General features: G+C 38.6%; 1 protein-coding gene across 1 annotated transcript in view; it reads right to left on the reverse strand.

Moving 5' to 3' along the window:
• GPHB5 (glycoprotein hormone subunit beta 5) overlaps positions 1-3,575 on the reverse strand; it is a 32,964-nt gene extending 29,389 nt beyond the window's left edge. The window contains exon 1 of the mRNA XM_054449099.2: positions 3,493-3,575. The gene's annotated coding sequence lies outside the window, so the exon portion shown is untranslated. The remainder of the gene's footprint in view (positions 1-3,492) is intronic.
• Between the last annotated feature and the right edge of the window lie 9,297 nt (positions 3,576-12,872).

Consider the following 12,872-nt stretch of genomic DNA (forward strand, 5'->3'; position numbering starts at 1 on the left):
AGTAGGGGAGTTTCGGGGAAGAGGTTTGGGAGCAGGTGAGTGCACTCTGTTGACTTTGAAAGATTTGCCAGACAGTACAGTAGAGATTACTCACAGGTAGAAAAGTAGGTCTGCACTCCAAAAAGAGGTTGGGGCAAGAAAGAAAACAACTGTTTTGTTTGCACACTGGGGTGGTAGAAATGGTTTGGGATGAACAAGATCTTCCAGGAATTATGTGGAGTAAAGAAAAGGGGCAAAAAGTCGAATACAGAGCCCTGTAACTTAATACCTACTAATTTAGACCCAAGTGTTTATCTCCTCAGGGATCCCACAGCGCCTTGACCTAACAATCACCATTTTTAAGTTCATGTAATTTTTTTTTTCACATTAAACACAATTAACTTAAAGCTAGGGACAAAATCTTGATTTAGTACTCCCAGGATCAAATACACAACTAAGAATGTCTACATGTTCAATAAATATTTATTAAACAATGGTATATTCATATACTTGAGGGAGAGAAATAGCAACTCTGACATGCTTCAGTTTCAAAAAATTACCAGTTTTTAGCGTGTCACTCAAAACCAACTTTTATCTAAGAACCCACTCCTTCCCCCTCTCTGTACCCTCTTTCACTTTCCTCACTTCAGAGCACAAATCTGGTTTCCAGACTCTTCCATTTGCTTCCTTTCCTCACTATGAAGAGTATTTTATATTTCTGAATGTCCCAGTTCACTTTTAAAACTAAAAACCATAGAAATGGTCTTGACTGACTTCTGCTCTCCAATTACTCCTCCTCCGAGTCCCTGGCAAGGCGGGTGAGATCAGCCTCCTGGCTGGAGACGCCACCGGTGTGAGCATCCCAGCTTGAGAAAAAGAGAGCTCGATTATTCTATGGGAGGCTTTTGCAATCAGAACCTCTCCCTGGGGACAGTTTATTAACATTGGAAATTCGTCATGGTTACAAAGTACTTTGATTTCACAAAAATAAGACTGTCTTCTCTGCTAAGGTGGCAAGTCGTGTTTTGCTTTTTACAAATTAACTAGGCAAGAACCACAAGCACAGTGTTGAAGAGCCAAGATTTCTCTCCCCTCCCTAAGCTAGCTACCTAAATACTCAGAAGACAGTGATCTGTGTACATAGTCACAAAATCAAGAGAGTCAGTGAGGAAGTAAAGATGGAAAGCATTTTATCTTTACAAGGTAGCTCTTTCATCTTTAAAAGGGCAGGCTCTTGCACCATCCGCCTATAGAATCTCATGTTCCCAGCCATTGTGTCTTGCTTGGTAACAAACTGGAAGCAAATACAGTTAAGGCACTGTGCTTAGTCTATTATAAGAACTTAATCAACATTAACTAAAGAGCAAAACAAAAAAGGTGACAACGTCTGAGTTCTGGGACTTAGCTTTAGTTAGTACAACGCAGCCAATAGTTGGGACTGGGAACCCATTCAGAGCTCAGGCCTAACTCTTTCTACACCTGGGAAATGACAGTGACAAAATCAACTCCCAAGTCTCAACGGGATGGGCAGCATTTAAAGGAAAGTTCTCCTCTTCCTTTCCCCACCCTTGAGACTGGGGACTAGAAGATGTTTATGGTGCCATTTTATACCTAATAACAGAAAAATATATTAAAATAACACCCAATACCGACAATGATGTTATGCAAATAATGTACCCAAATTCTACAGCCCATGCAAATTGACACAAATCTTATGGAAAATAATTTGCCCATATGTGTTAAAGGTCATAGAAAGTTTTCTACCTTCCCATTCCTGGCAATTTATCTTAAAGGAAAAGAATTTAAATGAGGATACAACACATGCAAAATATATTTACTACAGCATTATTTTATAAAAATAGTAACATCCTACTCACACAAGGATAGGAAACATCCTACTCACACAAGGATAGGAAAATATTAAAGTATGCTCTATCTACACAATGGAAAAATACCTATCCATTAAAAAGACTACAGCATGTGGAAAAACATCTGACATTAGGTTAAGGAGGAAAATCAGAATACAGAACTACACATAATAAATGCTAGAGCTACACCTGTTTAACAATTATGCAAGCCTATGGACATAACTGGAAAGTCATAAATTATAATTAATTTTTTAAGGTGAGTGGATTGTGTTAGCCATTAAAACTTAATTATTTCAAACCTTCAAGGAAAGAAAATCATGACACTATTTAAACAATCCCAGCGAGGAAAACATCCCAATTCTTTTTACAAAGACACTAATGCAACAACAAAAATAAATTAAGAGAACATCAGAAAAGAAACCTATATCATTTCTCTTATAAGTACCGATGTAAAAATGCTAAAGAAAATATCAGCAAGTTGAGTTCAGCAACATATTAAACAAATAATATACCATGACCAAGTTGGGCTTATTCCAGAAATCCAAGGATGATTCAGTAACAGGAAATCTGTTCATATAATTCTCCATATTAATAGACCAAAGGAGGAAAAACACATGATGTCATCTCAACAGAGGCTGCAAAAGCATATGATAAAATAGATGCAACATTTATTTTTGACTTAAAACAATACTTAATTTCTTAGTCCAAAAGGAAAAAATGGGTACTTTCTCAATATCATATGTATATACATACATATATGTATGTGTGTATAGTTATACTGAATTTTGATTATTCAAAACTATAAAAACTCAGCAACAGATGCTTGGTCTGATGAGTCCCTTGGAGACTAAATGGGCACAATGACCATTCAAAGGCTCAAAGCAGGCCCTGCTATTAGAGAGTGGTCTTCTCAGATTCTATCTTCAGCCCAAGTTACTTTACTTCTGCGCTCATTAAGATGCTTTGTGCTACAAACAATAACCCATTCTCAACTTTCTCCAGTAATTAAACAGACAATTCCTAGTCCCTATCCTGGCCTCCAGGGACTCTTACGTTCCCACCACTGCCGCCCTCTTATCACCAGTCTCCACCCGACTCAGCTCTATCAGCCTCCTGGTTTTTCCGAAAATGCACCAAGCACATTCCTGCCTTCGGACTTCTGAATTTGTTTCCCCTGCCAGGAAAGTTCTTTCCTCAGATGTTTTACCGGCTCACTCTCTCACTTTATTCACTTCTCTTACCACATTGCCTCAAATAGCATGCCTCTCACACACAGGACCCCCGGCAACACTCCCTATCCCCTTACCCTGCTTTATTCCCTGGGGCTATAGTATAGATTTATCTGTGTGTTGTTTTCTCTGCTACCAGAAAGCCAGCTTCAGGAAGGTAAATACTCTGACCACATTGTTCCCTGCTGCATACCTAGTATCTACGCCAGTGCCTGGCACATAGCGGACATATGCTGAATATGTTGTTGAAGCAAGAGAAAGCCTGACTCATACAGGTTTCAAAATTAGGAAATTTGTTATTTCACGTAGCAAAATTTCAGCGGTAGAATAGGCTCAAGGAAAGAGCAAAGCTTGGTCTCTTTCTCACTGAGATTCTCTCTGTTCCTCCCTCTTTAGCATATCAGCTTTGTCCTCACATGGAGGCTGCCCTCATGGTCACAAGATGGCTGCAGCAGCAACTGGAACAAGGTACTTTCTCCTCCACGTCCACTGAGAAAGAGCAACGCTCTCCCAAGTCATTCCTTTCAGTCTGATTGGTCCCCTTTAGTTCATGCGCCCACCTCTGAACCAATCACTGACAAGCAGGAGGGAATTCCATGATTGGTTCACATGAACCGGGACCCACCTGTAGAGAAGGCTGGTGTCAGCCTCCGCAGCTTCAAGTCGTTGCATGAGGAAGGGGTGGGAGGATGCCTGAAGAAAATCAAAATTGTCTGTGGAAGTGAGAAGTAGAGAAAATGGATCCTGGATAGACAATGAACCATAACCACTAAAATCTCTGACTCCAAAGGAACTCCTCAAGCCTAGGGAACTCTTTCTCATGGAGTAACTGGCCTCCTGAGATCTTGGAACACAATCCTTGACTTGGGATGTATTTTGAGTTAAATACCACTCTTAGATTGGGAGCTGCCTCAGCACCTTTCCTCCTGGGAAAGCCTGAGCTCTGAGAAAAAGAGATAAATACAACTCTTTCTTGAAAGGGAAAAGGAGATAGAAACAATAATAATTCAAAATACATTTCACAGAGAGCAGTTTTTCCAAATTGATATCAAAATACAAAGCATCTACAAAGTAAAATATTCCTCCACAGAAATTAAAGGTCATTTAACTCATATTCAGGCAGTGTGAATAAAGGCAGCAATTCAGCGCAGGAGACAATATTTTGTCAGCACAATGAGCAAGGCTGTAAATTACCGAAAACATCACCAGCCAGACACTCTAAAGTGTTAAACAAATAGTTTGACTAACAAGTTGCTCTGGGCACATCTCTTGCATTAGGATGATTTACTAGAGAATAGAGGACAAGGAGACATTCACTGAAAAGCATCTGAGGTCTTGCCTACCCTTTGAACCACGATGCAATATCCTATTTCACCTGCTGCAAAAACACAGACTGACATCTAGTATGTCATTCCTGAAAGAGGTTCAATCATATTGTTACATTGTGACTCCTTCCCTATATGACTCTTTCTTTTTAATTATCTGTTGAGGCCTCACTTACTATACTGAGACATTTTAGGGTGGATATTTCACATGCCTTGAAAATGCTGCTTTTCTCAACCTTAGATACACCTAAACTGGTATATGTTGGCCCCCTTCCCCCAGCCCTCAATGCTGGAGGCTGCATACAACATGTAGCAAAGCAAGCCTTTGGTTTCCAACACAGAAAAGAGAACACTTGAGCATAACTTTCTTGCTTCTTTCTAATTGTCTTCTTCAAAGGGCTTCTGGTATTCATGTGACGTGAGCCCCGACATTATCCAGAATTTATAAGAACTTTCATTAAAAATATCTACTGATTTTGCAATGAATGAGAAGGAATGGTAGGAGATATGAAGAGGCATGTTATTGTATTACTAACCAAGAAAGTCAATGCAAGTTGCTCCAGAATACACAACCAGCAAGGAACAGAGCTAGGAGCAGATTGTAGGTGCAAGACCCCCAGCCCACAGATCCTTTTACTACAACAATGCCCTGAGTAGGTGGCCAACTCCCTTTCTGGTGTGTCTTGCTATATACCCAGTTGGCGCCCACTCTTATGCTGTGTAGTAAAGCACAGATTTAACTCTGAGGTTCCTTTCATCCAAAGGAAAGTTCTGGTAAAGACTTAAATATCCATAAAGAGATATAAATTAGAGTAAATAGGCCAGGGATAGTGGCTCATGCCTATAATCCCAGCACGTTGGGAGGCTGAGGCAGATGGGTCACTTGAACTCATGAGTTTGAGGCCAGCCTGGGCAACATGGGGAAACCCCATCTCTACAAAAAATACAAAAATTTTCCAGGTATGGTGACATGCACCCCTGTAATCCCAGCTACTTGGGAGGCTGAGATGGGAGGATCACTTGAGCCAGGGAGGTCTAGGCTGCAGTGATCCATGATGGTGCCACTGGACTCCAGCCTGGGTGACAGAGTGAGACAAAGAAAAGAAGAGAAGAGAAGAGAAGAGAGAAAATAAAGAAGGAAGGAAGGAAGGAAGCTAAATATAGGTAGAAATATATATGAAATAGACACATATTTCATATAACATATATGAAATAGTTGCTCAAAAAAATCACAGCAACTCCTGGTTCTGAGACTTGTGAGAACTTTCTCCCACTGTCCCTCACTAAGCATGTGATATAATGAACAGTGGTACCCACACCATCTCCATAGACAGTATCAGATCAAGTTTAGGCTGTCTCAAGTTGCTTCTTATTGAAGTAAATGGCATAGTACCAAAACAGGGTTCAGTAAAAGAGCAGATAAGTTTGCCAGAGAGGGACCAAAAAGAAGTTTAGGAAGTATACATCTCTCTAAAATGGAAAGCAAGCCAGAGAGAGGGAAAAAAATGGACTGGGGGTCTACAGAAAACAAGCAAATGTTTAAAATAGTCACTGAATGGAATGGAGACAGAAGGGTTTGAGCTGAGTAAGTAGGCAGCCAGGCTGCAATAAGGGGTCAGATGAGATGAAATGACACATTGGCAGAGACACCAATTCCAAGGTCTACATGACTTTATTCAGCAGCAACCAGCACCCCAGGCCAGCAAGGGTGCAGAAAGGCAGAAAGCAAAGTAAATTGAGCCAAGATCTCCAGGCCAGCTGAAAGGCAAGAGGCTTGAGAACTCTGTGTCGCCAAAAAGGTGGGTGAGAGAATGAGGCAGGGGTCTGAGCTAAATAGATGAGGAAGGGAGAGAGGAACAGGGAGGGCAGACAGCACATGGGGTTCTTGCAGCAAGAGCCATGTCACATTATGAATTTCCAGCACCCAGAATAGTAGATGCCCAATGTATCCTGAGTTTATGAATGAATGTGTGAAATGGATAAATGAATTCACACACAATCCTGAGTGTATACACACACACAGAGAGAGAGAGAGAGCACCTTATATACTACACTAGAAGACCAGGGTCACCATCAGACAGAGTTCACCATTATTGTTAATTCTGTTCATCCTTGTTACCTCATTTGGGTTCTTCATTGCTTCCCTTGCTACACCTTTCAAGATCTAAAATTTTGACTCAGGCTCTGCATTTTGGGGAACTCAAGCAAAGACAGGGAAGTCTCCTGGGAGACGTCTACAAAAGAATTTTCTCTCCAGTGGAAAGAGATCTGTAAGGAGAAATTCTTCTTCCTCCTTCTTGATGTAGTGATATGAGGGCATGGTGCCTGGAGCTGTGGCAGCCATCTTGCAAGCAGGAGGATACAAGCCTGTGAATGAAAATCAGTATGATGAGGACAGCAGAGTGGTGACAGTAAAGTCCCTGGCCCTTTGGGTATAAAAAATTAATCATCAGACTTATTATGTGATATTATAAATGTTTTCATTCCATAAGCCATTGTTATTCCTATTTTCTATTAGTTGCAGCTCCATCCTGCCTGACACAATGACACCAAAACAGTGTCCCTCACCTGCAGGTTTTTGTTATACAAGGCTGCTGCAACAGGGGAGATGGCACTGAACTCACTAACCTTAAATATTCATGAATTTAGGTCAGGAAGTTCAGAAGCATGATTACTTAGGGTTGGTCCATGGGTATATTGATGATGATATTTCTGACCAATTAATTCAAGAGAGACTGATGGAAACAGATAAAATCTAAGCCTCATATCAGCCAATAATGTGACCTCCCCCTTCCTCTCAATTAACAAAACAAATTCATATAAAATAGTTTACAATTCATATTTGTTGATCTTACTATGTACCAGGTGCTATGTTGAGCACTTCACACAAATTATCCCTTTTAATCCTTGGGACAATCCTATGAAGTGAGAATATTATCATTTCCATTTTAGAAATGAGGGAAGTCAAGCTGAAATTAACCATCAGACTCCCATCTTGCTGTAAGTTTCTTCTCTGTTATAATCCTTACCCTTTGGTGTTAATGTTAATAAGTAATATAATATGCAATTATCAGGAAATGAGAGAAAGAACACAAAAATGCAAGAGACCCCAGTAATCAAGTGTTACAGTAAACCTAATCAGTGTGTAGGCAAATAAAGCCAACTTATTCAGAATTTAGAATAAGATAATTTGGAAAAGTTAACTTTTACATATCTCTTCCAATTCCATTATCCAATTTCTTTTTAATGGGCTCTAAGTGGATTTCTACCTCACTCCTTCCATGACTAGATCCAGGGAAAGTTTCTTTTAGAAAGGATACCCACATATTACTGAAACATTCTCCAGCCATTTTCAAAGTTTCTCCTAGATAATTAATCTTCTTTTCATGTTCATAAGCCACCAATTACATGTCACCAATGGTAATGAAAGCCATATCATTAAAATATAAAACTTTTAAAAACACATCTTACAAAGAAACCACAAAGAAAACAAAGATATATGTTTGTTTGCTTTAGAGTAACATAGTAACTCTATACCATTTAGACAACTGTCTAAGTAAACCACAATTTCTATTATTTATAACCATGATATTTGATCAAAGAAGAATACATGTGGCTTATTTCTCCATGCTTTTTTCCCTGGTAGTTAAGCCAAACACAAATTTCATTATCTGGTTTCTAGTCACAAGAATGACTGTGATTGTTCTCAAATCTCAGACATCACAGCCAAAAAATTTTGAAAGGGATTGTAGGTAAATCTGAAGAAACAGAAAATAGCAGTAATGGTAATGCTTTTTAGAAATAGTCTGTCAAATGGAGGAAAAAGGTTGTGAGTAGAGATTTTTTTTTAATGCACTAAAGGAATTCTGTAATCTCTTCTCTTAGGAACTTGTCACTCAAATTCATTGAGGTTCCAGGATAGCTTTAGGATAATGTGGTGTCATACTGGGTTTTCTAGCTCTCTGTAAGTATTCTGTAGCAGACTTCAGCTTTTTCTTTGAAGAAAAGCAAAAACAATTGTTACTCAGAGGTTACTACTTGCACTCACTCTCCTCATGAAGAAAAATATCTAAACTACTCCTTGTATAAAACTTCCATTTGGTGATGAGGGAGAAATCTATAGGAATATATACACCACACAGAAATGTGCTAGTAAAGCTGCCAGACAGAAATGTACCACTCAGGTAATTCCACATATTAAAGCATATTTATAAATGTACTAAGAAAAGAAAAAAACATTGAGAAACCAGTAGAACTGTGTCATGCATTTTACATGTATTATCTAATCCAGCATGTATTTTACATGTATTATCTAATCCAGCAACCCTATGAGTTTGGTGATATTAACCCCATTTTACAGGAAAAGAGAATAATAAACTATCAAAAGTGATGTTTAAAACTTGTTGACTCAATCATTCCCTGTCCTACACATGTATTTGTATGTGTTTCACTTCAACTGAGAATTTAGAAATAAAAACTTTAGGCTGAGAGCAGCAGCCCATGCCTGTAATCCCAGCACTTTGGGAGGCTGCGGCAGGAAGACTGTTTGAGGCCAAGAGTTTGAGGTTACATAAACTAGGATACACCATTGGATTCCAGACTGGGTGACACAGCGAGACCCCATCTATAAAGAAAATTTAAAAATTAGCCAGACACGGTCGTGCCTACCTGTAGTCCTAGCTACTCAGGAGGCTGAAGCTGGGGGTGTTGCTTGAGCCCAGGAGCTCAAGACTGTAATGAGTCAAGACTGCACCACTGCACTCCGGCCTCGGCGACAGAGCAAGACCGGTCTCTTTAAAAAAATTTTTTAAACAAAAAAGACTTAATTACATGAAATCAATGAACACAAGAGTAATACTGGATGTACATGTGAATAGACAAAAGCTTTGTCTAGATCACTGGTTCCCAAACTTGTTGGTCTCAAGATCCCTTTATTTTCTTAAAGATTATTGAGGTCCCCCAAGAGCTTTTGTTTATGTTGGTTCTATCCATCAATATCTACCACAGTAAAAATTAAAACTCAGTAATTTTTAAAAATCTACCTATTAATTTTAAAATAACAATAATAAACTCATTGCATTTTAACATAAATGACACATTTTGTGGAAAAAATAACCATGTTGTCAAAAAATAGTAAGGAACACTGCTTTCTTTTAGACATTTACAAATCACTTTAATGTCTGACATACAGAAACATCTAGATACTCATGGGTATATTTATATTCAATCTATTGTGTTATGTTTTTTTAGCTGATTTATATGAAGAAAATCTAGCCTCACAATGATACATAGTCAGAAACAAGAGGAATCTTTTAATACTCTTTTTAGATAATTGTGGATACTCTTTGATACTAAACCAAAACTCAACCAAAACTTACATTTCAATATGCAGCAGAAGTGCATTAAGCATTCTTATATCATCACCCCAGATATCAAACTGATTCAAGTACTGAAATTTAGTAAAATTAATACTTTTTGCTGCTTTATCAAAGACATTCTTAAGTGAAGCTAGTACTATATATATATTTTTTTGAGACAGAGTTTCACTCTTGTTGCCCAGGCTGGAGTGCAATGACATGATCTCGGCTCACTACAACCTCCGCCTCCTGGGTTCCAGTGATTCTCCAGCCTCAGCCTCCCAAGTAGCTGGGATTACAGGCATGCATCACCACACACGGCTAATTTTGTATTTTTAGTAGAGACGGGGTTTCTCCATGTTGGTCAAGCTGGTCTCGAACTCCCGACCTCAGGTGATCTGCCTGCCTCAGCCTCCCAAAGTGCTGGGATTACAGGTGTGAGCCACCATGGCCAGTCAACTAGTACTATTTTTTAACTGAGAATGTGTGGTGGTAAAAATTTTAATGACCACTTTTCTCAAGTGGTAGTTTCTTAAAGGTTAGTGGTAATGTAGAATCTGAAACCATTATCAATAAACTTTTTATACTGAATTAGCTTAAAATCTGTTGGTCTATCCTGCACTTTGAATGGATCTCTTACCCAGGCAGGAGTTTGTAATATCCCACATCAATCACTTAGAAAACATTAGTTCACTGACTTGGACAAACCTTCCAAGTGTCCTCATATTTTGTCATACAAAATTTAAAAAAATACATTAATTAATATTACCAGTATTCTCATCAGAAAAGTCCTGAAGTTTTTGGCTGCTGTCAAGCTCCCAGTAGCAGAAATATGTTTTCCAAAATTCTAATTTTGTCCTTGAAATATCAAATTGTATTGTTGACAATACTGTCAGTTATTTTCCTTGAAGTGACAGGTCACTTGCTTCATTTTCTAGAAGATACCTGCCAAGTATCCAATTCTAAATAATCACAGTTTGTCTGTCATTCTTTCAAGTAAAAATGGTGTTCCATGGCGGGGTGGTAAAATCAGCTAATCCAGCTCTCAATCACACAAACACTTTTCCTCAAGACAATAGTTACAGTTCAAAATGCGGCACACTCACATTATGTAAACCTCTCATAGCATCACCACACAAAATATTGGAATTCTTGAATCATCCTTTCCAAGGATGGAAATTTAGTAAAATTATACCTTTTACTGCTTTATCAAGAATTTTCATAAGTGAAACTAGCATTTTTTTTTTAACTGAGAATGTGTGGTGGTAATTTTTTTTTCTTTGAGACAGAGTCTCACTCTGTTGCCCAGGCTGAAGTGCAGTGGTGTGACTGCAGCTCACTGCAACCTCCGCCTCCCAGGCTCAAGGTGATTCTCCTGAGCCTCAGGAGAATCAGCCTCCTGACTAGCTGGGATTACAGGCATGCACCATCACACTCGGCTAGTTTTTGTATTTTTAGTAGAGACAGGGTTTTCACCATGTTGGCCAGGCTGGTCTCGAACTCCTGACCTCAGGTGATCCACCCGCCTTGGCCTCCCAAAGTGCTGGGATTCCAGGCATGAGCCACTGCACCCAACCATGTGGTGGTAAAAATTTTAATAACTACTTTTACTGTTTGGTGTTGCTGCCTTAATTCACACTAAAGCACCAGCACTTTTGTCCTCCACTGCTTTTATGCCACTAGAACAAATGTCAATACATCTAAAAGAATAAATGACATCTTAATATTATTCCTTAAACAGTTTTTACCTTGCAAACCTCCTGAAAAAGTCCCAGGGTCTGAAGACCACACTTTAAGAACCATGGCCCTACAAAAGATATAGACTAAAACTAGAAAGAGGGAAAGGGGAAGAGAGGGAGAGAAAGAGAGGGAGAGTTAATTTGATTTTTTGCTCATTTGTTTCTAGAATTCACTGTTTTTTTTTTAACCTAACCTTACTCATGGTAGAACTAAAACAAATAAAATCTCAATACATTTTCCAAAAGGTAATCACCAACTTCAACTAATAGTCATGAGGTTAGCAACCCATTGACTCGCACTGATTACCAAAGATTTCAAAATCAAATTCCTACAGTTTTTAGGAAAAGCTGCTTTAACTGGAGAAGGGCCTTTATATTAGACAATTAATCCATTAACAAAGTTGAATTTCAGATATGGTATTGGGAGTTGCAAACAACTTATATTTCCTCTTTGTAAGTGAAATGACCAAAAAATTGCGCAGCAAAAAGTCAATATATGGAAATTGGACTCAGTTCTTCCCCCGTTCAAGCCCTTTCAGTAACTTTAGATTACTCTTGGGATAAAATCCAAACCCTATGTCATGACCTTGGAAGTCGTGTGTGATCTAGCCCCTGCCTGCTTCTCCAGCCTGGCTCCTGCTCTCTCTCCACTCGGAACATCTGTCTTCTCAAGGCCTTCATTCCAAGCAAAAGACTAAATATCACGCTGAATTTTTAAAATTCTAGTTAGATAAATGACAGAAAGAAGAAAGAGATAGATTTTACATATAGTATATATCACTTAACATGTTATGTTTAGAGAAACGATATCTTATAAATCCTTTTCTTAAAAAGATACATTTATATGATTTTTAAAGCAACCAATATTAACAGTCCTGCTATCACTCTGACCCCTTTCATCCTGTTCTGCCCTCAGACAACATTTATATTAATTTCTTACTTATGTTTCCAGTGTTTTCTTAGGCAAATACAAGAAAATAGCCAAAAAAAAAATCTTTATATTTGCCTTTTTTTTTTTTTACAAAAAAATGCATACTCTAAACTCTTCAGAAATTGCTTTTTTTTTTTCTTCACAAAATGATACCTCTTTGAGATCTCACCTTACCAGTTCATAGAGATCTCCTCATCCTTTATTTTTTGCTACATGCTATGGCAAAGGATATTTCATCAGTTCCCTATTGCTTCATTGTCTCCAATGTTCTGCTACCACAAACCATGCTGCAATGAATAACTGAACACCTTATGACTGTTTCTTAAACCTAGTCTTTCACCTCCTCATCAGGAGGAATGTATAAGCATGCTTGTATTCTAATCCCTCAGCCAGCCCCTTGATCCTGTTAGCTTCCAATTTTTCATTCTAGAGCTCCAAGGAGCT

This window comes from Pongo pygmaeus, chromosome 15 (assembly GCF_028885625.2).
Source record: "Pongo pygmaeus isolate AG05252 chromosome 15, NHGRI_mPonPyg2-v2.0_pri, whole genome shotgun sequence".
NCBI lineage: Eukaryota > Metazoa > Chordata > Mammalia > Primates > Hominidae > Pongo > Pongo pygmaeus.